Here is a 26300-nt window from a genome sequence, read left to right on the forward strand (position 1 = left end):
TTGCTCTTCCCAGGAAGAAGCTTAAAGAGCATTCACCTGCCATTGCTCTTGGTACAGTCTTAAACGCCAGGGTCCATGGGCACAATGTAGAAAAACTTATAGCACTGTAGTGATCTCCTGGAAGGAGCAGAAAGTTCACTTGTTTTTAGTATTTGTTGCTTGAATGAATGGGCAGATACTCCAAATAAGAGTCCTGAGGAACTGATTTGTAAGTATGACTGATTTGTAGTGGGAATTTGATATAATGGCAGAAAGGGCATTGATCTGCCTTTGTAGACTCAGTAGAAACTTTTCTTTCATCCCAAGTCTCTACCCTGAAATTCAGTAATTAAGAATCTCAAAGTGAACAGATGTGAAACTACTGCCTTAACACCTCCAGACTTCCCTGTTTCTGTTTTAGGGACAACCATCACTAACCATCCAGGTTTATAAATTCAGAATCATCTTTGATTTTCCCCTTTTCTGTACTGAGCATATTCAGTTAGTAGTCAAAGCTTGATAATTTTACCTCCTCAATATCATTTATTCCCTTCTCCCCATTCAGTCACTACCCTGGTCTAACACCTCATTGCTTGGACAACTTCCTACGAGGTTTCCCTGTTTCTAGTTGCTCTCCTAGTTCATCTTCCATACACCTGCCAAAACTGTCTTCTTTTTTTTGGCTGAGGCATTTGGGGATAAGTAACTTGCCCAGGGTCACACAGCTAGAACGTGTTAAGTGTCTGAGGCCAGATTTAAACTCAGGTCCTCCTGACTTCAGGGCTGGTGCTCTATCTGCTGTATCATCTAGCTGCCTCCAAAACTATCTTCTTACATTATCAGTCTGACTATATTATTCCCAGCTTTAGAATTTTCAGTGGATTCCCAATAAATTAGCCTAATTCTGATGCTTTCCTACCCAATTCTCTACCCTTATTTCCTTTTTTGAACTCAATATTCCAGCCAAATTGGACCTGGAACTTGGTGCTCTATCTCCCTTCTTTGCATAACTAGAATGAATTTCTTGATTTCCATGAAACTAGGACTTCCTACCCCCTGTCCATGAAATCTTCTTCAATTCCCCCATGATAAAGGAGCTCTCTCCCCCCTCTCAACTTTCTTTGCACTCTCCTTATTTGTGTACAATTGGAAGCCCCTCAAGGGCAAGGTCTATTTCACTTATTTTCTTTCTTTTTCCACAATTAGAACAATAACTGGCTCATGGTAGTTGCTTAATAATGCTCATTAATTGATTGTTTGCAGACACACATCTCCCCAGAGCTGTGTATATGGTACCAATTACTCGGTTTTCTTTCTGATGCTAAGAAAAGTAGCCAATTTCTCTCTCTAATAAGTCACTTAACATTACTGCCAGAAATTTGTTATCGTTTTAATTGTCTCTTGAGGTTGGTTGTTTTTTGTTGTTTAATTTCTGGTGGATGAAGAAGAAAGGGAGAAGATTAATGAAGGTGTGTGTGGGAGTGAGGTGGCAAGGGAGTATGAATATAATCTCATCTTCATAATCAAAAGGAAGGGGTTGAAAAAGACCATTTCCTCGATCTCTTTCAGCTCTAACTGTGTTAGCTCAAAGCTGTAAAATGATGCTGTGACAGAGACAAAAAAAACATCACAGCTAGTCACAAAATAAAGTTTTGGGGCTTCACTGAGAGTCAGTTCAAGGAGAATCAAATTTTAAACATGGCCCATAATATACATACATACATACATACACACAAGCACATAAAAATGGCAAAGTCCAGGAAATCTAAAATCTGAATCTGAGAGACTAAGTGGCTTGCCAGCAGGAAAAGCCATCCGGAGAAATTCTTTGCTTATTTAGTTAGTCTTCCTTCAGGTTTCATCTACCTTTCTTTTGTCCTTGGAGTATTTAGGCAGCTAGGTGGTACTCCACATAAATGCAAAAAGACCTGAATTAAAATCTGGTTTTACACACTTACAAGCTGTGTGATCCTATACAAACCACTTAAACTTTCTTAGCCTCGGTTTTCCCATCTGCAAAATGGAGATGATAATGACAGCATCTACATCACAGAGTTATTGGGAAAATCAAATGAGATAACAGGTACAGTTACCAGCCTTAAAGTGATATGTAAACCCTGGTTATTATTATTTAGAAACTGAGAATAAATGGCTTGTCCAAAGGCGTACAACTAAACTAGTCAGAGACAGAGCTTGAGACTGGAACTAGGATCTCCTAGTTCCCCATTTAGCTGCTCCAAGGTGCCTCCAAGGGCATGAAACCATAATCTGATGGGTCACAACAAAGTCAGCTCTCAAGCCTGAAGCCCAGTGAAACTGCAGGATTTAGGACAGTTTCGTCTTGGGCTGATTCTAACGTGTCATCTCGTTTTACTGAGCTTTGCAAAGCTTCTGATTGAATCGGTGGCTGTTTCCTCATGATTACCTACAAATGCTCGTGTCTGCCCTTCACATCTGTATCTCAGTTACAGCAGGCAGGCAGCTGAAATGGAATAGCCCCATTCAGGTGGCCTTTGCTATTGTTCAGGCCCTGCTGAATGGGACTCCTAAAGTTGCTTCCACAGCAGTGCCTGCATTAACCTGGTTAGCTCCGGGCTTTGTGTTTGAGCAAAATGGTTCTTTTATTATCTTCTGGGGCATGAAAGCATCGGATGCCTCCAGCTCTCACTTGGCTTTTATCTAAACTCTCATCAGAAATAAAATGTTTGGGATAGTTGACTGTTCTTTGCTATTTAGATTTTCTTGGTTTACAAATATTAAAAGGAAAATCTAATAAGTGGCTAAGAAAAGGGGTAATGGGGATATTTGAATATGTAAAAAGCCAAGAACCAGCTTTGAATATGTAAAATGGTGCCTTTTAGTAAATTGTAAGACATATAAGTCCTGTTGTTTTTAATCATACTCATACTTGGTTTGAACTATCTTGTGATCTCATTTAAGTTATCCTTTGGATCTGAATATAAGCCACAATTTTCCTGTAGACAAGATTTGTTCAAAATTTGAGTAGTGCTAATAACTGGTTATTTTCCAATACCTAACAAATTTAATAGGAACAAATGTAAAGTTCCACACTTGGGTTTAAAAAATCAACTTCTTAAGCACAAGATGGAAGAAGATGTGTCTAGATTAAAAGACTGGGTTGAAAACTCAATATGAAGCAGCAGTGTGATATAGAAGCCTGGAATCTGATCCCATCCTATTTTAAGAAACTTGGTGTCCAGAACAAGGAGGGGTTATACTTTCGTTTTACTTTGCCCTAGTCAGTCTATATTTAAAGTATTGTGTCCTATTATGCATACCACATTTCAGAAAGGATGTTGAAAAGTTGGAAAGTGTCAAGAAGAAATTCACCAGCATGGTGAAAAGGTTGGAGATGATGCCTTATGAGGATTGGCTGAAGGACCTGTGGTTATTTAGTCTGGTGAAAAGAAAACTGGAGAAAGGGTGGTTGTGGTACATTATCTATGGTTTCTAGTATTTGAAGGGCTATCATCTTGAAAAGAAAATAGGTTTGCTCTTCTTGGTCTCAGAGAATAAAATTAGAATCATAGATCTAGAGATAAAAGGAACTCAGAAACCATCTGATCCAAATCCCTCATTTTATACATGAGGAAGATAAACTTAAGTGACATACACACAATTGGTATGTCACTTATCAGAGGTAAAGCTTAAACTCAGGTCCTCTGATTTCTGAACCAGCATTTTCACCACTGTAGTACTCTAAAAAGGGAAGAAGTTTCAGAGAAAGCAGTTCAGAAATAAGGGAAAATTTCCCAACAATGAGAATTCAAAACATGGAATGGGCTATCTCCAGAGGAAGTGAAGGTTAGTGGTGAATTCCCCTTTCACGGGAAATCATCTAGCAGAGACACAATGATCACTTGTTCAGGATATTTTAGTTGTTCTACATATATGGATGGGGAAATGCACATGGTTTCTCAGGTTCCGTCCAACTCTATGATTGTTTTTTCTTCAAAGTATCTTCTTTTATGAGTATGATTCATGTCCTATGTCACTATAACCCAGTGTGGACAATTTTTTAAATTTCTTGAGATTTATTTGATCCATATCTGTGCTGTCATTGATACCGGAAATTCTTAGTATGGAAATTCTCTCCAAAATGCAGAATTTGCTTTATCAGTTTTAGGCTTAGAGCGTTGCCCAGGGCCCTTAGAAATCAAATTCCTGTCCTTCTATTCTCTATGACATGCTGCTTCTCCTATTTTAGGATTAAATGAGTAAGTCACTAAGAGCCAAAGGGCAAATAAAAACCTGAACAACTAGAACACAGAGCTGCCAAAGTTTGCTCAGTCATTCTACCCTAAAATCAGCAGGCTCTTTAGTCCTAAGTAATCAATATGGCTTTGATAGAATTAAGATAGCTCTGGAGAAAGAAGAAAATGGGAAGGAAAATAGGGGTAAAAGAAGGGAGAGAAATGGAAATAATGGGAGAAATGAAGAAAGGAAAGATTCTATATATTAGTGATAGAGTGCTGCCTCAGATTCCCCAAAGTGTTACTGAAGATTGCCCACTTCTGTGTGAGCCCACTAAGTAAGTCTGTCCCCTTTTCTTTTCCCATTATTCCCTATGCCATTCAATTAAATAAGCTTGTATTAAGCTCCTCCTATGTACAAGTTTCTAGGGATATAAAGACCCAGTCAATGTTATCCTTGAATTGTATCAGATTCCTTATTTCCTTACCAAAAACCTTATCCTTGCTTTCTAGTAGCTTATAAATAAATAGAGAGAGGCAAAGTAAGTGTAATCAAAGGAGGATGGGATAAGGACACAGTGGAGATCCAGGCCAGGTGCTATGAAAGGCTTAAAAAAGAAGAGATTCTTTCTTTCACCTGAAGGTATCAGAAAAGGCTTCATGGAGGAAATGACACCTAAGTTTGGCCTGCTGTTAGGGGTTCTCAACCTTTTATATAATATTGTACTTTAGGACAATTTGATAAAACCCATAGCACTTTTCTCAGAATAATGTTTTTAAATTCACAAAACAAAAATATGCAATATTGCAAAAGAAGCCAATTACATTGAAATATTATTATAATTTTTTCCCCAAAAATCACAGACCCCAGATTAAGAACTCCTACAATAAAAGGGAATGCTTGCATGCAGTTGAGCCTGGACCCAGGTGGGAAGCATTGTCATAAAATCTAAGTTCCTTGGAGGCAAGGAGAGTTCTTCTTTTGTCTTTGTAGCCTTAGTGACTGACCTGCCTATAGAGACATTTAATAACTATTTATTGAATTGAATTGAATCATGGAGGAGAATCAATTCCAGGAATGAACACAAATTCAGAAATTGAAGAGGAAATAGCAGGAGAATAGGGAACAAGGAATATGAGAAGATTAAAAATGCAGAGTGGAGCCAGATTTTTGATATTCTGATCCTCAGATTTAGGGGCTTCAATTTTTATTTGCCAAGTAATGAAGAGTACCAAAGCATTTGGAGTAAAGGAATGACATCATTAGAGCAATGTGGTTTATAGAGGCAATAACTCTAGAGGAGGCTAGGTGGAACAGTGTATAAATAGTATAAATAGAAGATGCATACAAAACCACCTTCAGACACACACACTAGCTATGTGATCTAGGTAAGTCAGTTTAACCTCTATTTTCCTCAGTTTCCTCAACTATAAAATGGGACAATGATTGTACCTACTCCACAGGAGTGTTTTAAGATCAAAGGAGATAATATTTTTAAGTCATTTACTTAGCACCAGATACATAGGAGTAGGTGCTACATAAATGCTAGCTATTATTATTAACCCATACTTTAGTTAGCAATGTAAGAATCAATGAACAAATATTTAATAAGCACCTACTATGTGCTGGGAGTACAAAGACAAAAAATGTGAAACAGCCTCTTCAAGGAAGTTGGGGGCACTTGCCAGTCATAGTGACCTAGTTTTTACCACTGGACTCTGATGATTCTGAAGGAGAAAGTGAGACTGATGACTGCACAGTCAGGTCCTAGCTACTTAATTCCAATTCATTTGCAAGTCAAGACATTGCTCTCCTGATGTCCTTGGTCCTCTTCAAGAATCACAAAAACCAAGGAATCCATACACCACCAGGGGAAATAGCATGTACTTATATAAGTAAACATAAAATATTACCCAGTAATTTTGTATCTAGGATGGGCCTGTAGTGGGTAGCTGAATGCACCATCAATCAAGATTGCAGATCCCAGTAAAGCATTCCTGAGTGCTAAAGGGTTAAATCCCCCCAAACTTGTCTTCTGGACTAACTAACAGGGCAACTAATGAGGAATAATCAAAGGCGTGAAATAACATCTGTTCCCTTCATCCACTCAGTGGCTAGTGCCCTTGTTTCAGCCTTTGTCTTCATTACTTCTCACCTGGATAATTGGTCTTCCTAACTCTCACTATCTGTATCCCTAACCAGCTGCCACAGCAGTATTTTTAAATACAAACAAAAAACTGGGTCTGAGTATATCAGTCTTTTGCTTAAAAGGTTCTAGTGGCCCATAGAGACTCCTCTGTTTAGAGTCTAAAGCCCTCCAAGTGGAGCTTTCCAGTATTAGTATACAGTTTTCCCCTTCTATGGTTCAACTGTGCTGGCTTTCTAGAATGACTGGTGAACATCTAGAAGGAAAAATGTCAATTAGAAAGAAACAGCCCGTCTTCATCAAGAATAGGTAATACCAAAAAAAAAAAAAAAATAGGTAATACCATAGGAAATCTATTACTTTTTTAAACAGAATAGGTAAACTAGTCAATGAGGGGAATTTTGTAGTTATAGATACCTGTTTTTTAACACCGTTTTTAGTAGTATAATGGAGAAGATGAAGACAAATGGATCAGACAATAACATAGTCAGGATTCAGAATGATTTGGATGGCTAGATTCAAAGAGTAAGAGTTAATGGTTCAACATCAGTGGGTCAGGAGATTTCCAATAAATTATCCCAGGGAATCAAGTTGGACTCATTGACTTAGGATCTTTATCAAATATAAGAGGATACCAAGCTAGGAGGAATAGCTAACAGTAGATAACAAAGAAAGGATTTTGACAGAATAAAGCTTTTGGCTGAATAGAATACAATTAAATTCAGTTAAGATAAATATAGTTTTTCACTTAGATATAAAAATACTTTACAAATATAAGCTGTGGAAGCACAAAGAGACAGAAACTGTTCTGGAAAAAAGAGCTGGGTGTTTTGGTGGACTGAAAGTTAAATACACATCAGGAGGTCAATGCAGCAATCCAAAAAATTAATGTGATCTTGAGATGCACTAAATGGTTCATGGCTTCAAGGAATAAGGAAAGATGATAGTCTGAATTCTTGTCCTCATCAGATCTCATCAGATACATTGAGTTCAGTTCTGGGTGAATGTTGGAAAAGAGGAGAGAGAGAAAGAAAGAGGAGGTTGGGGAGAGAGGGGAAGAAGGAACATCAATGCTTTCTTTTCTAAGGTTATGCCAGTGGAATATGGTGCCCCAAAAACTCTACCCAGAAGGGTTTGGGTTTGGAGTATTATAATCTGTCCTTCCAAAGATCAGCCTAGAAAAGTTAAAAGGGAACAGGGGGTGAAGGAGGAGAAAACAAATTCTTTTTGATTGAAAAGTAGCTAAGTTAAAAGGGAGTAGGGGATAAAAAGGAAGAAAATAATTGGAAAATATGAAAGGAAAAAAAAGAAACAATCCTTTTAAAGTATTTGTATATATCATATCCCTTTACTAGATTGTCAGTCCATGAGGACTCAAAGGATCACAGATCTAACATTGTAAACGACCTCAGATCATTTAGTACAATGCCCTTTATTTTTTTAGACGAGAACAATTAAGACATAGGAAGATTGCTTTTTGCCCAACATCACACTGTTAGAGATTTTCAGGGATAAGATTCAAATTAGGCGGTACAATTCTAGGGCTAATGCTTTTTAATGGTACAAATGGTACAGTGCTCTTCACATAGTAGGTGCTTAATAAACATTGATTTCACTTAATTGAATTGAATTTGAAGTACACACATAGAGATTTTTATAAATCGATTTAGCAAGTAGTAGAATTTATTTTTCCATTTAACAAATACATAGAATAGAGTCAGGCTGATGAATGTAAAATTACTTTGCACTGTAGTTACCCTGTTTCTGCAGCTACTTTTATTGGAATTCTAATAAGGACCTCTATCTGATATCTTGGAAATGGTACTCTGCAATTAATAGTGGTATGGTTTATGTATTTATCATGAGAGAGGAATAAGCTTCCTCTTGAAGGCTTTCCTTAGGAAGGACTGGAAAGATTAAGTTTTTTTCTTTCTTGTTTTTTTCTTAGAACAAAAGAAGAGGAAAACATCAGCGGTGCTCCCCATTTCTTGACACCAGAACTGGTAATTCTCAACTTTGGTGTGGATGACAATAAGAGGACTTGCCTAGTTCTTGAGAAAAAGGTAAGAGATGTATATGTACTAGGAGGGGAGGAGAGGAGAAAGAAATATTTAGTACACAAGATGGCTCCAAGCCTGGCATTTACTTTCCTGTACACATGACTGATTCTTTGGTTCACTTTATCTTTCTCTGTTGCTGGTCAATATATGGAAAATTCAGAATTCGGGGGAGAAATGGGTCATGGCAATTCAGAAATGGTCTCAACACCAATGGATAATTAGTAGTGATTAATAGTCTTGTGTTCTAACAGTCTCCAAGGATAGTTAGGAACCTGGGAGAGTAAAACCAATCTTGGCAGTGTAAATGCTTAAGCTGAATATAGTAAATACTAGATATTGAAGGTCTAATCTCTTTCTGTTCTCTGAAAGAGAACTAAAAATCTCCTTCCTGGTCCTGGACAACTAGCTCTTCAGAAGGCAGGATAAATGAGAGTTTGTGGATTAGAAACTTTCCAGCATGCACCACATTTCAGTTTCTGGGGAATAAGGGACCATTTTATATCTTGTCTAAACCTCAATATATGACATTTCATCCCATGCCATAACAAAGATAGGGGACAGATGCCTTTTCCCTCTGTTAGGAATTTTCCCAGGGAAATAGTACTATGATTTTTGGAGAACATTGTGTTCCAAAGCCACATGGTTTCATCTCATACAGAGAAAAAGATGTGTATGTGTGTGTATTATAGCCTTCTGAGTCATTTGGTGTATTGTAGGACTGGGAGGTTTGAAGCATTCAACATTTTTAATTTTTAAATGTATTTTTAAGGAATTATTTTAAATATGGAGTTCATCTAGTTACTTGTTAGATGATGAATCTCATTCAGGGCTTTGTTGAGAGGCTGACTTCTGTGTAGTGGAGTCATTGAGGGTAAAGTTGGCAAAAGGCAGGAAGCAAATACAGTGTTTCTGCCAGTGATGATGAGGAGCTGGATGATCTCCTTCTCAGAGGAGGAAGGATGACAGGTAACCCAACTCTGTCCCAGGTCCACGAATCCATTGTCCCTGCCTCAGTCTCGTCTTTGATTTTGGTTGTTGAAAAGCATTTCCTTTGGGACATTTCCCCAACTTATATACCCTGATTGGATCTTTGGTAGAAGGAAGCACAATTAACCCCGTGTGAAATATCTCTGGGTCTTAATTCATCACTACCTGCTCACAAACACCTGACAAAAACTTAGTTCAAATACCTTGAGTAGTCAGCCAGAGGAAACAGGTTGGCTTGAAACAAAGGCAATAACACAATATTTCTCCAAAAAACCCAGGGTGTACTTTCCTACAACTAAAGGTATCTGAATCTGCCAAAGAATAAGAAAAAATCTTAGACCTTATCGTTTCTAAGAAAAAGGCAAGAGAAAATGTTAATAAATACCAACCTATTGATTCAGTTGGGAGGGAGGACACAGAGTATAGTAGTAGAAGGAGAATGTATGTAACCTAGGAAGCTAACAGCTTTGGTTCTACCGGGTTGTGGTACCCTTTCCCAGTGTCTGATGGAGCGGGTTGCTCAGCTATACTTTCTGGATCTCTCTGGATTCACAGAGGGCACACTCTTCAAGGTCATGCTCTTCAAGGGCACACTCTTCAGAGCTCCCACTGAAAAAGGGGATTTTGATTTTTAAAGGGCCATCAAGGGCACAAACCAGCTCTTGTTTAGCCAGTTCTGAGCAGCCCTGGAGTTCCACCAGTTTTAATCTGAGAACACCCTGCCATCTTGTAAAAGGTACAAAATATCAGCCTTTCTTTATGCTTTAAAATATCAATACACCCATTGCCTCTGTCACCTGTCCCTTACCTTCAGTGATTCCAATGTCTGAGCTGTGGGAAATCCATTGCTCAGTAGTATCTTTGAGTAATTTCCCTTAACTCTCTGCAGAATTCTGCCTCCCTTCAGCCCAATTCACTTGCCAGTCAAGACATCCCTTCCTGATGTCATTGGCCCTGTAGAAAAACAAAGAATAAACAACAATAATCTCTCTAAATCTCTATAGTTGTAACTTAGCAAACTTTTCATTTTCCTGTTACTTTCCAGATCTCTTAACCTCTGTTCTAAATCTGATCCCTCGGGTGCCTGGGTTTTTTCTTAACTTCTTACTGAGCTGCTATTTGTCCTTTAAGTCTCTTTCTCTATCCTTCACTCTCTTTTTATCAACCTAATAAATAAATAAATATTAAATAAATCATTGACATAATTTCCTTTCTTTAGTCCTTGAAAAAAATCTTCAAATAAGCAAAAGCCTTCTCCTACAATCTAACAGTTATTCTATTCCTGATGTTGTCTGGGTTTTAGCCATTTCTTTTTGCACCATAATTTCTCGTTCTTTTTAACTTTAGCTCTTCAGTGCCCTAATCTTGCCTCTCATTGTACTTGCATTCCATTTGTATTCTCTGAATATAAGAGGGTAATTTCCAAGGATGGATGCCCCTGTGGAGTATTTTTCATGGCTGCTCACTTCAGGAGGTTCTGCTTCCTTAAATATTCCTTCCTCCTTCCTCCTCCTAGAATTCTTCCCTTTCTAATTAAGATATTTCCATGGGAATTCCACATTGCCAAAGCTGACTCCCAAAGGGTCCCTATTTTCCCTATTGTTCTACTCCCTATCATCCCAGAGTATTTGGGAAATATTTGTGAGAGAAAAAATAAGATAGTTATGCCATAATTTGAGAGACAGAATGGTAGTAGAAGAGAGACAACTCCTTCCCTCAAAGACCTGGTTTCAAATCCTATTTCTGACATATATTAGCTGCATGAAACATGGGTATATCCTGTGTCCCAGGAAGCTCTCTGTTCTGTTAGAAACAAGAAATTGGTATCCTTTAAAAGAGGTAGTTTCTTCATCAGGAGTTTACTGGTAAAATCACAGAGATATATTATGTGTTATACATGTCCATGCAAAGGTAGCTTGCTAGGTACAGAACCTCCAGTCTGAGAATCGGGAACATCTCAGTTCAAATGTAGCCTTACATACTTATTAGTTGTAACATCAAGCAAGACAACCTCTCTGTCCCAGTTTTCTCGCTGTTAAAATGAGGTGTTATAAGGATAAAATGAGATACAGGATTTTGCAAACCTTAAAGCGTTATGTAAATGCTAGCAATTATTTTTAGGCAGTTAGATGGCTCAGTGGATAGAGGGCTGGACTTTGTTAGGAAAACCTGAATTCGAATCCCACCTCAGATATTTAATAGCTGTGGGATCTTAGGCAAATCACTTAACCTTAATTTACCTCAGTTTCCAATAAAACATTTTGCAAACCTCAAAGAGCTATATAAATGCTAGCTATTATTATATATATGTATATGGATATATATATATATATATGGAAAGAGAGAGACACATACACTGCTGTTTATACTTATTTATATTTATATGTTGTTTTCAAGTTTGCAAAGATCTTTATATACTATCTCATTTGAGCCCTACCATAATCCTGTAAGATTAAGTGTTGTAAGTATTATTATCCCCATTTTACAGATGAGGAAACTGAGACTTAGGTTAAATGACTCAATTGCTTATGACTGGTCATACCACTAAGTATCAGAAGGAGGATTATAGTCAAGCTCTCTATTGCTGCCAAATTTAGTGTTCTTTCCACTATAACACAGGTTTTTCAAGGAAATAAAGTTGTCTCTCATAGTCTGTAAAATATCATATTCACTGTTCTATTATCCAGAGACTTCCAGACAAGAGTCAGTAAATGCTGAGGAGATTGTGGATTTGTTTCCTTTCCTCCTTATCCTAATCTCCAAAACAGAACATTGATGAATAGTAATCAGTGGTATGATAGGATGTAAAGCTGGAAGGAACCTTTCCAGCCAGCATTTTACAGATCTGAAGCCCAGATACAGGTATGGACTTATCAGAAGTCACCCAGGGAATGAGGGAAAGAGCCAAGACTTTAATCTGGGGATTATGGTTCTGAGTCAATTGCTCTCCTTTCCATGCTGCCTCTTTGTTGAATTTCCAAATATTTTGGAGGCAATAATTTCCATAGCAAAAGTTCCTCAGGTTTTTGTGTCAGAGGCTAATCCAAGCATCTCAGCCCCTGGATACAGATAAGCTCGCCCACACCATCACAGTTAGAAAATGAATAAAATGCAGGCAAACAAAATCCTCCCTATTTCCCAGAAGTGGGAGGTTGTCTTGGCAAGGCACCAGAAACAACTGTGTGTCATTCATTTTGCCGTTGAGGGTTGCAATTCATTTATTTTTTAATCTTTTCTTATTGTTACCCTTGAAGGACCCTGGATGATACATGAAGTTATTGATAATTCTCTCTAACTTTTGCGGGGATGCCTGTTTGGGATCACCATTTTCCTTTTGCCCCAGAATAAATTCCTCTCCCTTAGAAGAACAATTCCAAATGGAGACGCTTTGACTTTCATGGAAATGTTTTGCACAGCGTACATGTGTCTAACCTATGTCGAATTGTTTGCCTTCTTAATGAGGGAAGGAGAGTAGGGAAGGAAGGAGAGAATTTGGAACTCAAAACAGTTTTTTTTTTTTAATGTTAAAAATGCTTTAACATGTAATTAGGGGGAAAATAAAATATTAAAATGAAAAAATTTGAGATGTTTGTTTTCCAAGGATCTTGAGAAGCGAAAAGTTGCTGTATCTCTCCTTGCCGACCTGACCTAGTATTTGTCCTTGCACTCAGTGTGCTGCCTCGGGCGGTCTCCTAGTACCTCACGGTCCAGTGGTTTTAGAACACCAGTTCCTTTTATCACTCAATAAAGCTACAATTGATATTTTGGCATCGGGGCAGATGGAGAGTAAATTGCAATCATAAGAAACAAAGAATAATCTTTCCCAAGGGAGTCAGACATGGTACCAGCTGTGGGAAAGATGAATTTTTTTTCTTAGTAGTTTTCTTAGTCATCATTTCTTGGAGGCAACCTGTTGCATCTTACTTCCCCTCTGCCTATAAAACAGGGCTCTCTCTCTCAGGGAGTGCTTTGGGAAGAGACAGGAGGGCTGAAATGGGACTCCTCTCCCCATCTGCCAGATGGAACGAGCTGCAGAGAGGAAGTTGGCAGAGAAAGGGGGAGCAGGGCAGTAAACTTGGTTCTGAAATTTGAGATCAAGTCTTTTGTCGCGGCTGGATGAAAAGGCAGGTAATCTGGAGGTTGGAACTCTGAGAATTAAGTTCAGGAACCTGTTCTTCCATGTGATTCAACCTCTCAGTGCCTTTTCTGTGGGATGATTGGGGGTCCCTCTGAGGGTGTGGTTGTTGAGTGTTTATGGGGGGCAGTCTTGGAGATTTCAGTGGGCAGGGTAACATTGCCCTCTCCAGTGGTATTTATTAGATAAGGGAAGAGGAAGGAAGGAATTTGGATGATACCCACAAAGTGCCAGTCACTGGACTGGGCTATATATAGTCTTTTACAAATATTACCTCATTTGATCCTCACTACATTTACTCACTATAGTATTACCTCCATTCTCTGGTACAGGAAACTGAGGCAAACAAGTTGTGACTTACCTAGGGTTACACAGCTAATAAATGTCTGAGATATTTGAAGTCTTTCTGACCCCAAACTCAGCTCTCTACCCACTACTCCAACAGCTGCCACATCAAGAACAGAAACAGAAAAACAATATTTTTTCTTCAGGGTATATGACTCAAGAGTCTCCAAAAGCCTACACACTCTGCAACAGCACTTCTCAAAATTCTTTCGGTCTCAGAGCAATTTATACTCTAAAAAATTATTGAAGTTCCTCCAAAGAACTTTTGTTTGTATGCATTTTATTTCTCATTATTTAGAAAATAAAATGTCTTAGTATTGTTATGAAATAAGTGGTTTGGTGAATAGAATGCTAGATCTGGAGTCAGATCTGGCCTCAGACACTAGTTGTATGACTCTAGGCAAGTCACAACCCAGTCTGCCTCAGTTTCCTCATCTGTAAAAGGAACTGGAAAAGAAAATGGCCAAATACTCTGATATTTTTGCCAAGAAAATCCTAAGTGGGGACACAAAGAATCAAACATGACTGAAGTGACTAAACAATATTAGTATGAAAATATTTTAAATAATATTTTCTTTATTTTTCCAACTACACACAGAGATAATTTTCAACATTCACTTTGCAAAATTTTACATTCAAAATGTGTCTTCCTCCCCAAGACAGCAAGCAATCTGATATAGATTAAACATGTACAATTCTTCTAAATATATTCTCATATTCTTTATGCTGAGCAAAGAAAAAATAGATCAAAAGGGAAAAGAATTAGAAAGGAAAAAAACAAGCAAACAATAACAACAAAAGGTGAAAATACTTTGCTTTGATCTGCAATCAGTCTCCACAGTTGTCTAGGAAAATAATTTTGTAAACAACATATTGTAGAGTTCTGACTTTTGATCCAGTCTGCTATCCGCCTCCTCTTTATGGGGGAGTTCATCCCATTCACATTTACAGTTAAAATTACTAATTCTGTATTTCCTGCCATCCTAATATCCCCAGATTACGCTTTTCTTTTTCCTGCCCTCCTTCCCCCCTTCCTTAGTATTAAACTTATTGGTCCCACTTGTGTCACCCAGCTTTCCTTCTTTAGTATCCCTCCCTCTTCCCTTTGAATCCCTTCCCCTTTCTTGTACTCTTCCCTTATTACTCTTTTTCCTTTTCCCTTTTAGGAAAATAATTTTGACCTCATAGACCCGTGAGGGTCCACAGACCATACTTTCTCCACAAAAGTAAAGTAAATGCTGTCACTGGAGTTAGAGATACACAGGGGCAGTATCTCTATAAGGACCCAATAAAGATGCAAACAGGTGATAGAGGGAGATTCCTGCCCTCTTTCCTGAGATCATTAGCACAAGGTATATTAGACTAGTCCGTGGATATCTTGGACAGAGATAAGGTCTGTTGTAGTGGGGAACAGGGAGATACAGAGGCACAGGAGGGAAAACTTGTAGTGCAAGCCCTGGGAGACATGCTGTCCAGGAAGTAGTCCCCTAAGGCAGCCCTTCTGGACCCTCAATTATAGCTTTATCTCTCCCAGCCTCATCTGTTGGACTGAAGGATTTGTCTAGGCTTCCTTGGAGCTCTTGGCCCAGGATCCTAATCAGCACACAGCATAGGATAGGTACAATAAAGACAGTTTTGTCCAGAACCAGATGAGGGCTTAGATAAACCAGATGAAGCTGATTTGGGCATCCCCTGGAGCCCAGGGCCTTCTGTCACCCGCTCTGACCCAGAGAATGACTGTTATCATTCGCTAGTCGCTCTGGGCTAAGACTAGGCAAGGCAGCCTTCAGGCAGGTCTTCCAGAAGGTGACAGATCAAAGGGGCTTCTACTTAAGAACTCCCTGATCACAGGCTGAGAGGGTGGCCCCCTGGGAGATTAGCAAGGCCTTTTCTGCCTTAAAGGATCCCATATCTTCATGAAACTGGATTTTATACCGTTTACCAAAACCCTCTTTCTTCCAAGGGCTAAATGCTGGAGAAATCTAACAGCCCCAATTCCCCCACTCTTGTGGCTAAAAATTCCTGCCTTCTGTTCAAAGCAGCTTCCAGGATAAATTAGTTGAATTAAAGCCAGGAATTCACTGGCCACTTTTGGCTGGGGGTTGTCCAAAGAGGCTCCCACATGTGACTGTTCTTTCCTAAACTTTGAGAAGATTCTAAGAGAAAGGGATTAAGAAAACCCGAAAGTCCTGTAGGCAGGGGATACTTTGGTTTTCATCCTATTGGCTGATCTTATTTTATGTTTCAATCTGTGATTTCATTTACTCTGTCATTTTAGAGCATGGTCTGGGGGGTCTGAGAGAAAAATTTTGGCATCTGTATGTTACATTCAGGTTCACAAAAGGCTTTACGTACATTATGTCATTTGATTTCCACAACCTTGAGAGGTAGGTGTTATTATTCTCATTTTACAGAGTAGGAAACTGAGCTGAGAGAAATTAAGTAATTAGCCCAAGTTCACATAGCTAGGAATTGTGACTGGCAGAATTCAAATTCAAGTCTTCCCAACTCAGGTTGCTTCTTCTAAGAGAGTTGTACACAGTCACACAACCCATGTATATCAAAAGGGAAACTTGAATCCAGATCCTGCCTTGATGGAACATAAATGCTGAATACTTTTCTGAATATTTCAAAAAAACTTTTTTTCCTCTAAGTCAATCTAAGAGGCTCATTGTCAGAGGAAATGGATTTATGTACCTTTGCATGTTCCCTCATTGAATCATGGGAGAGAAAAGAGCTCTTCACCTTCATGGACTGTATTTACTCTGCCTCTTGCTAACAATAGTATACCCAGGCAAATCTATGAGAAACAATATTCTGTTTTTTGGGAAATAATTTTAATAGCATGCAAAAAGTCAACCCTGTACATGATTTCTTTGCAGACTAAGTAATCTCTGCCAAATTTAGCAAGAAAAATTCAGCATCTTCTCCACCTACTATAAGGATGTTGACATTTTGGAGAACCATTCAGTTATTCATTCTTATTCCCATTAACACTGACAACTCAAAATGTTATCCTCAGTTTAAGCTATTCAACCTACCTACGCGCTCCTTTCCCAGAACAAATACTACCCTCACATTACAGCAATTGTATTTCAACTTTTATCGTACTAAGATATTAGGAGATTTTATGTCTCCTAAAAATGAGGAGCCAAGTTATAAAGTATATTTTTAAAGCATCATACCATAATACAATAGGTAGAGTTCATCTCTGGGGATTAGTTTTCTCTAGTGAAGTTAGGTAGAATTGATGACAGCCAGAGGTGGGTTGATTTAGCTGCATCCATTTGTGACAGAATGAGGTGGCTAGAGAAGCATCTGTCAAGTAACTGGCATCTAAGTGCTTAGCTGTAAAACATGCTATATTTGAAACTGGTGAAAAGCCAGGCAGTAAAGAATATAAGTGCTTTATCTGTTTATATCTGGATTAGAACTTACTGCCTATTAAGAATCTGGAAAATCATTATGGTATGAGAACTTTTGCTCCCTTTTAGATGTTAACAAAGGTTAGCATTTTGTTTTTGATCTTCACTCAAGTATCTGTTATATTCAAAGAACATAATTTAAGTGATGTGAGATGAAAAACATGACAGGATTGTCCTCAAGACCTTACAACCTAATAAAGAAAAAATATATATCGATAATTTTATTACAAAATAATTCATACTAAATGAATGGAATAAATTTAATGAAGATGGTTCTTAAAGTACAAAGGAGGAATGCCTTTGTTAGTATTTCTTAAGAAGCAGAAGATTCATGAAAAAACTTTTTTGAAGGTAGAAGATGACTGTCAAGCAAATAGAGTGCATGCATGCCCTTAATCCTCTTGTCCCCTTCCCTACATCCCGCTGATGAGTCTATCCCATTCCTGGGACTTCACTTGACAGCTCCACAAAGATGATTCTCAGATCTTTGTCTCTCAATGCAAACTTTTCTGGGCTATAGACCCCATATTTCCAACTACCTAGAGAAAATCTCCATGTGAACTTACTACCACATTTAACTAAACACAAAACGTGCCCCTTCTACCCTGCCCTATATCTATGGTTGCCACCCCCATCTTCAATCACCCAAGCTTAAAAATTTCTTTGACTCCCCTTGACTCCCCTCTCAATCTCATCCCCTCCTTCCAATAAGCAGCAAAATCCACGAGATTTTCTTTTCACTTATATCTCTACCATCTGCCCCTTCTTCCTCACTAATACCACTATGGCTACTATAGAGTTTAGGTCTCATCACCTTCTTAATGGGATCATTGCTAAAGCCTGCTCTTCCTGCTTTAAGTCTCTTTTTCCCAGATGGCTGTCAAAATACTTACCTTTATTTTGAATAATATTTTATTTCTCAGTTACATAAAAATTTTTTAAACTTTTTCTTAAGTTTTGAATTCCAAATTCTATTCTTCCTTCTTTCCCTTCCCAATACTCTGAGACAACTTGATATAGGTCAGACATATGTAATCAATAGAACATTTTCACATTAATCCAAAATAACTTATTAGGACACAGGTCTAGCCATGTTGCTTTCCTGCTCAAAAGTGTTCTGTGACTCCCCATTATATCAAAAGAAAATACAAACACTTGACATTTGTGGTCCTCCACAATTAGACTTCAACTCTATTTTCCAGCCTTATTTAAGTCTACTTTTTTCACATAAAATACATCAAAACAAAAAAAAAAAAAAAACTTTTGAAAAATCATATTTAATTAGGTCCAAAAAATGAAAAGCAAACAAGATTCAAGTTAAGAAATAGCTGAGTTTAAAATGGTACCACAGGGAGGCTAGAGGATATTGATTTTACACTTAATAAAAAGCAGAGACCCTTTGTTAATTTTTTGCTTGGGAGAAACAAAATTATAACCTGTCACATTGTAATTAGCTCTCCAAAGTGGCTTACTGCCAGAACTTTTGATGATAAAAAGGCAAATGTTATAGTCTTCCTTCCCATATCACTAAAGAAATATTTCTCTTTATGCATCTGTCTCTCAATCCCAAACCCCATCCTCCACAATTGGGGGAATCCTACATTAGCAAACCATTGGAATCCCTTTGATTCAGTCTTCTCTAATGTTACTGCTATTAGCAATTAAGTGACACACTTTTGACTAGCAAGAATCTGAGGCTAGGTATGAAGTCAGGATTTCCAGACCTTAGGTTCAAACTCTATCCATTGAACTATCTAGATGCTTAGGAGGCATCTACTTTCTAGTGTAGAACAAACACTCAGATTGAAACTATCTATATGTAAAGGGCCACTAAACTATATGTAAAGATGCCCGTGGTTGCACATTGACTTGGAAAACCACAAATCTATTATTGTATTTTTTATTTATTTTACTAAATATTTATAAATATATAAATATATTATATATTAATATATATAAATAAATAAAATTACATTTTAATTTGGTTCAGGCAGTACTCGCAAGCTGAGTGTTCAACACCTCTTATGTAGAGCTTCCCAGTTTTACCCTCCAATTTTAAATCTAGTTGGAGATGAGTTAATTATGCCATATTCCATCTGTTTACTCTGTCAAGTGCAAAATGTAGAAGGTTGCTGACTCCAATTTTTCATCCTAGATACCCAAACCATTTATAGCACTGGGAAAATCCACAACCCGGGAAGCTGTAAGCTTAATTTCCTTCTTACACTGAATCAGCATATACTATCACCTCTCAGAGTCCCGGTCCAAGGGTTATGTGGCTTCTTATGTTTTCTAAATTGAGCTTACAGGATGTTTAAGAGCAACTGATCTCCCCACTAGGAATTTCTCCTGTGAAAACTCTTCAAGACCTTTTAAACTGTCTGAATGTGAGCCTACTGTGCATTCAAAGAAAGATAAGCCCCATCACTCTTTAATGAATCTGCAGGTTATTCAGGGAGGTATACTGTGCTGGTAGGACTCTCTGCCCTGAATAATGTAGGCTGAGTCGTGGCTCTCCTCTTAGGGAAATTGTTAAGTTACCTTTCTATGACCTGGCTTCTTTTAAACACCATGAAACATTTCAGTCGTGAACACAATTTAGACAAATACTGAAAAAAATTTCCTTTTGGCAGGTATGTACAGGTAGCAAGAGGAACATATAAAACTTCTCTGGGGAATATGAGCTGCCTTTGTCAGAATCAACTAATCTGGAAAAATCAAACATCCACTTATGTACATCCAACTTTTTTCTGGATTGGGTTCATTTGAACAGAAACTAAGCATATGACCCACTCCTTTCCCTCCCAATTTCTTTCAACCGCATTAATTTGAGGATAGAGGTTTTCAGTGAGCTGCCTTTATTTCCTACTGTTTCCTGTTCCAGGAAATTCCCACACACACATTTCTATCCCCACTCCCTAGAATGCCTATTCAAGTGCTACCTCCTCCTTGAAGTCTTTCCTGATTTTTCACTCTCAAAAAATTAGTCGGGGATAGCCTTTTTCTTCTTAGATCTTATATAATACTATACTTTATATCAACTTATGAATTATTCTGATTATAATTGTCCATGCATGTTTTTATATCCTTCAATATACTCTGAGGACAAAAGCTGGTTTTTCTCTCAACCTTCTATCCCTTCTACTAATAATATTCTTCTTAAATGTGTTTTATTTTGTTTTATTTATTAGTTTTCAATATTTACTAATATAAGATCTTGATTTCCATTTTTTCTCCCTTCCTCCTTTCCCCAATATACCAAGCAATCCAATATAAGCTCTCCATGTACAATCATATTAAATATATTTCCACATTAGTCATGCTGTGAAAGAAGAACCAGAACAAAAGGGAAAAGATATGAGAAAGAAAAAAGCAAAAGAAAAGTGAAAATAGTATGCTTTGATCTGTATTGAGTGACAAGGCTGGTTTTTCTCTTTTAAAAGAGAGTCTTGATGAAAATCTAAAAGGAGAAATGTGGGATTCATAGTTATAGAAGCAACAAGGATGGAATCTCAAAACAACACCATCAACCCTTTCACTAACAATATTCTTCTCAAATGGGTATTTTAAAAAATTATTTATTAGCTTTCAACATTTACTTTTATGACATTTTGATTTCCATTTTTTCTCCCTTCCTCTCCTCCCCAAGACACCAAGCAACCCAATATAGGCTATACATATATAATCTTATTAAACATAGTTCCACATTAGTCATGTTGTGAAAAAAGAACCAGAACAAAAGGGGGAAAATACAAGAAAGAAAAATAGTGAAAATTGAAAATTGATTGCTTTTGATGTGTTTCCATAGTTCTTTCTCTGGATTTTCCATCAAAAGTCTTTTGGAATTGTCTCTCAAATGTGTTTTGAACTGAATTAAAATTAAGATTTGAGAAAAAAGAGAAAAACAAAAAAAAAAAGTTTGATAAATGGGAAAGACGTTAAATAGGAAGTATTTTGCAAACTTTAGTAACAATAGTTGATAGAGAATCAGCACCATGGTCAGCACAAACTAGGTTCAAGTCCTATCAGTAATCTAACTCCAAGTCACTCACCTCTTAGAGGCCTTTCAAGGCAACTCTCTATACAAGACACTAAATTCCAGATCCATACTAGTGCAGGAAGTTCCCTTGTCATCTGATCTCCCACTGAAGATCTGACTTTGTCATTCCCCTACATAAGAAATGTCAAAGCTCCCTTAATTGTCACTAGGATCAAATATAAAATTTAAAAAATCCTTTGTTTAGTTTTTAGAGGCCTCCACAAATCTATCTTTTTGGTCTCATCCTACATTACTCCTCCTCTTCTTTACTGCAATCTAGCCAAAAGGTCTTCTCTGTTTCCCTCATACAAAAGACTCCATCTCTATCTCCATGCTTTGAACTAGGTATTCTCAAAGCACAACCTCCTCATAAAATCCCTCTCATTCTTTAAGGTGCAGATCAAGCCCCATGTCTTACGTGAAATCTTTCCTGATCCCCTCATTTGCTAGTGGATTCCCTTCCCAGTTACTTTGTACTTATTCTCATATATTTTTCTTATTCTTATATATTTTATAATATTGCTCCCCTTCATTAGAATGTAAGCTCCTTGGGCTAAAGAGTTATTTTATTCATTGTACATACTCACACACACACATACATGTATATGTATATATATATATATATATATATATATACATATAAATATATATATCTAATGGTAGCCATGGGGGAGGGAAGAAAAAAATAGAAAAAAGGAACATGATAGCTTTATTCCGTATTTAAAAGGAATAGTGATTTGTACATAATAGGTTTGCAGTTTCACGTGCTTTTTTGTTATATTGTTATGCCATAATTTAAAAATAAGTAAAAATAAATATTTTTTAAAATAATAATAAAAACCATGCAAACATTGGTTATATTGACATATATACATAAATGTTATAGGATTTGGAAAATGAAACTCATAAGAGTAAGACAAAAATAGGCAGTTCCTTGTATTGTAATGATCTCCCTAGAAGGAGAGTAGGTGGCAAAATTAGTGTCAGTACCAGTTGCTGCCGATAACATAGTAATGGGAAGAGAATTTCCTTTTGCCCTTGTTGCACCCAGGTTCAGTGGCAGGCACTAAGAAACAGCTCAATTGATGTAGTCACAAAGTAATGGGCAGACCATAGAGGTACCCAGTCATTAATAGGTTCAGTGGCAAGCTACCCCTAATCCAAAGCATCTCTTTATGAAGTGTGAAGGAGGGCTCACTGCCTTCAGTGCTTCCAGGGTAGCAGACTTAACTTTTTAAAGGCTTCTAGAGGTCTGGCTAATCTTTGGCTAGTAGACACCTGCCATTGTTCTCAAGGCCCAAGAGAAATAGGTCACATTTGGTTAAGAGAATAACATGGTAGTAATTGTTGTAATAAATTTAACAGGGAAGATTTTGCAGTAAATTGAACTTAGATTAACTCAGGTAGTAATACTTTATTATCTCTGTTATAAGCCTCTTACTTTATGTGATTTATATCAACTGAGCTTAGTTGGAAGCTAGCCCCTCATTAAATAAGAAAAGTACTTATTAATTAATCCCAATTGTAGCAAACTGAAACAACATTTTAATCCACAGGAAAGGGAATTTCAGATCTCAAATTTATGGCAATAATAAGAACAGTTTGTACTTGTATGATAAATTCATGAAATGCTTTTCTTGAAGAAGCATTTGATAACAGAAAATGGAATAAATTGAACGCTCAGAAACAAACAGCCACAGATATGTGAATCATGCAGATGTTCTGAGAGAAAATAATTCAGACAAAGATAGGTGTCCAGGAGGTGCTGAGAAATTGTGAGGTATAATTTTGTCCAGGAGAACTAGGGGTTTACTAGGATTTATCCAATATGAAGAAAGTGAGTAATTGGAAATGTATAAAACTTAGGCGCGTAAAACATGGCCATGTGTCAAATATAAACCATCAATCAAAACTTGGAGTTTTAGAGCATTTCCTGGGATCTTGAAAGGTTAAATAGCTTGCCCAGGGTCACAAAGAGGTGAACCTTGAATCCAGACCCTCTTTCTTGGCTGGCTCTTTCTCCACACCATCAGATTGCTTCTCATAGAAAAATGCTTAATGGGAAAAGATGATAAAGCAGAGACTCTCTCAATTCCAGAGGACAAAGCATTAAATAATCTTTAAAAGAGAGACTCAATGAAAATCTAAAAGGAGAAATGTGGGAGTAATAGTTATAGAAGCAACAAGGATGGTATCTCAAAAAAAAAAAAAAAACCACCACCAACAAAAAGAAATTAGGGAAATGGTGGGACTAACAATAGGGAAGAAGGATATGGTCTAGGAAACATCCATGTTCAGAATTATTCTTTATGTTTCAATTTTGAAATATGTTGTTTCCAAAGAAGAAAATGATTGGAATTGAAATGTATTAAAACCCAGTAATACAACTAAACGAAAAACTGAACCTCAAATATATTTTATCTTTTCAAGAATAACTTTTCTCTTTGTGTGTTTGCCCAGAGCATACTTTTCTATCCACCATTTTCTACCTTTCTCTTTTCTCTCTTCCTCTTTCTTCTTTTGCCTGTCTATCTGTGTCTATGTGTCTGTTTTTCACTGTGTCTCTTTTTTTCTCTGTGCCTTTCTGTGTGTGTCTCTGTCTCTGTCAACCTCTGGGAATCTCTGCCTCCTCTGTCCCTCTGTCTCTGTCTCTTCCTTTGTCTCTTTCTATCTCTCTCCTCTGTCTCTCTCTTTCTGTCTCTGTCCCCCCCCCCCCTCTCTGTGTCTCTGTGTTTCTCCTTTCCAATAAATAAACTCTGTAAAACAAACTGAATTTCTGTTGAGTTAAAAATCAGCAAAAGGTACAACAATAGAAAACCTCATTATTGTCGTTATCTTCATTTATAAACCTTTTCCTTTTACCCCAGGAGTACAGTGATAAATTGGACCACAGTAATCAGAACATATAACTCAAGGTAGTGGAGATCGCTTTCATATTGAAATAAATGGGATGTGTGGGAGTTGTAAGTTCAGCAAGACTTATTTTCCTTTGCATACATATGGGGATTAAGGAATGACATATAATACCTACATTGTCTCTGTCAGTGTGCAGGAAAATGTCAAAGCATTGAACCTTGCCTTTCTTTTCAGATAGACACAGAACAGTACATTTCCCTTCTTGGAACTACAGGGACCAGGGGTGTAGTTTTCAGGATGGGGGAAAGCAATCATATTGACCATGTTTCATTACAGGTATCCCATTCTCTTTGCACTGTCTTCTCTTTTTATTGGGTGCTCTGTGCAGCAATATAATGAAGAAAGGGGAGGTGCTTCCGTTCACCAAGGCATGGGACGCGGAGCGGCCCTGAGAATATGTGTGTATCTGATTTCATAAGCCTGATGATCATAGATTTGCCCGCTGTACTTTTCATTTCAGTAACATTTGGCAAAAAGCATGGCTACGGAGGATATTAAATTCATGCCGCCTGTTCATGATGAGGTTCTGGGCGCTGATGTTTCAGGTACTGTAAAAAGAAGTTGATGCTTTGTGTTGCAAATTAAAGAGATAGAAGCCATCTTTCTACTTTTTTTTTTTTTATTGAGACACATCTCCTTTATTTGGAGGTCTTTTATCTGGGCAACTTCAGTTCTCTGGAGTTTCGCCAAGAACCCAAAAGTAAGTGAAAGGAACAGAGGGGGAAAGCTTTTTTAAGTTGCTTGAGAGCAGCTAAAAAGAGTTGTCCTGATTCCCTACCATCAAACCTAATGCAGTTCATCCAGAAGACATGTTTTTAACACGGTTGGTTGTCCCATTTCTTAGCTCAAATATCACTAGAAGATGTAAATTAGAAAGATGGGGCAGGATTGCTAGAAAGAGGCATCTTGATGGCAATAAAAATTATCTCGCAGAGAGATGATAGAAAAACTATAAAAATAGACACAAGAATGCATCTCGGCTGACTCAGTGTTGGGGCTAAAGACCATCCAAATCTCAGTAGCTCTAAGAAGAGCATTGTATCACAGCAAAATTCAGTACCTGGTTTTATAATTATTGAGATTAACTTATCATAGAATCATGGGTTTAGAGCTGGAAGGGATCTGAGAGGTCAACCCATTCATTTTACAGATAAAGAAATTGAGGCACACAGGGAAAAGATGACCTCCTTAGGATCACACAGCTACTATCTGGAGTAGAATTTGAACTTGTATCTCCCTAACTTCAAGCCCAGTGTCCTATCCGTTACATACATTCTTAAGGTCTTGTACTATGACTTCAACTTCTAATGTTCGTTATCTTCTGCTGAATAAGATTTTTAAAAAGGGAAACAATATATTTTTAAAGATTTTCCATTTTAAAATGGACTTTTAAAAATTAGTTTCAGTTATCTGGGAATTTCACCTTTGATGAACTTTTCATTTCCCAAAGTGCTACCAAAAGATCATTTACTTCACTGAATAATGACTGTTAAATATGCCTTTCTATAATTACTGTCCAAAAAGATTTGAGTGATTTCTAATTATAAACTCCAAGTTATTGGGAAAATCACCAGGATGAATAATACTGAAATTTGTAAATTGATTTGTATTTACTCAATTTTTCTTGAATTCTTTGACAAAGCAAAAAACAAAAACAAAATGATGCAATTGTCTTCCTGTTCAAATTTTCTCCTTTGTGGGGATTTTTTTTTTAAAGTATAATTTATCAAACTAAGAGCAGCTTGCCTATTTAAAGATTGGGGCTCAATAATTCGTAAGTTTGACACTTTATTCTCCAATCATCACTCACCATCATCTTAAGCTATTCCTTCCCCAAGGACAAGACAATGCTATCCTTTGTGGGTGTTTTTGAAAGCCTGGCTCAATATAATTTTCTATGACTCATCAGAAGGAGCTTTTATCACTTCTCTAGAAGCCACCCAAAGACTATCTGATTTCACTTTTGTCCTTGATAGCTTGCCTAAATTTATTTTTTTTAAGCTGTGTAATTTTATTGATCTTGCTTAAATGCCACCGTTTGCTCACCCCATTT

At 37.3% G+C, this 26300-nt stretch overlaps 1 protein-coding gene across 1 annotated transcript in view; it reads left to right on the forward strand.

Moving 5' to 3' along the window:
- CRACD (capping protein inhibiting regulator of actin dynamics) overlaps positions 1 to 26300 on the forward strand; it is a 262434-nt gene that overhangs the window by 116089 nt on the left and 120045 nt on the right. Inside the window, exon 2 of the mRNA XM_031941783.1 lies at positions 8289 to 8403. The gene's annotated coding sequence lies outside the window, so the exon portion shown is untranslated. The remainder of the gene's footprint in view (positions 1 to 8288; positions 8404 to 26300) is intronic.

This window comes from Sarcophilus harrisii, chromosome 6, assembly GCF_902635505.1.
Source record: "Sarcophilus harrisii chromosome 6, mSarHar1.11, whole genome shotgun sequence".
Lineage (NCBI taxonomy): Eukaryota > Metazoa > Chordata > Mammalia > Dasyuromorphia > Dasyuridae > Sarcophilus > Sarcophilus harrisii.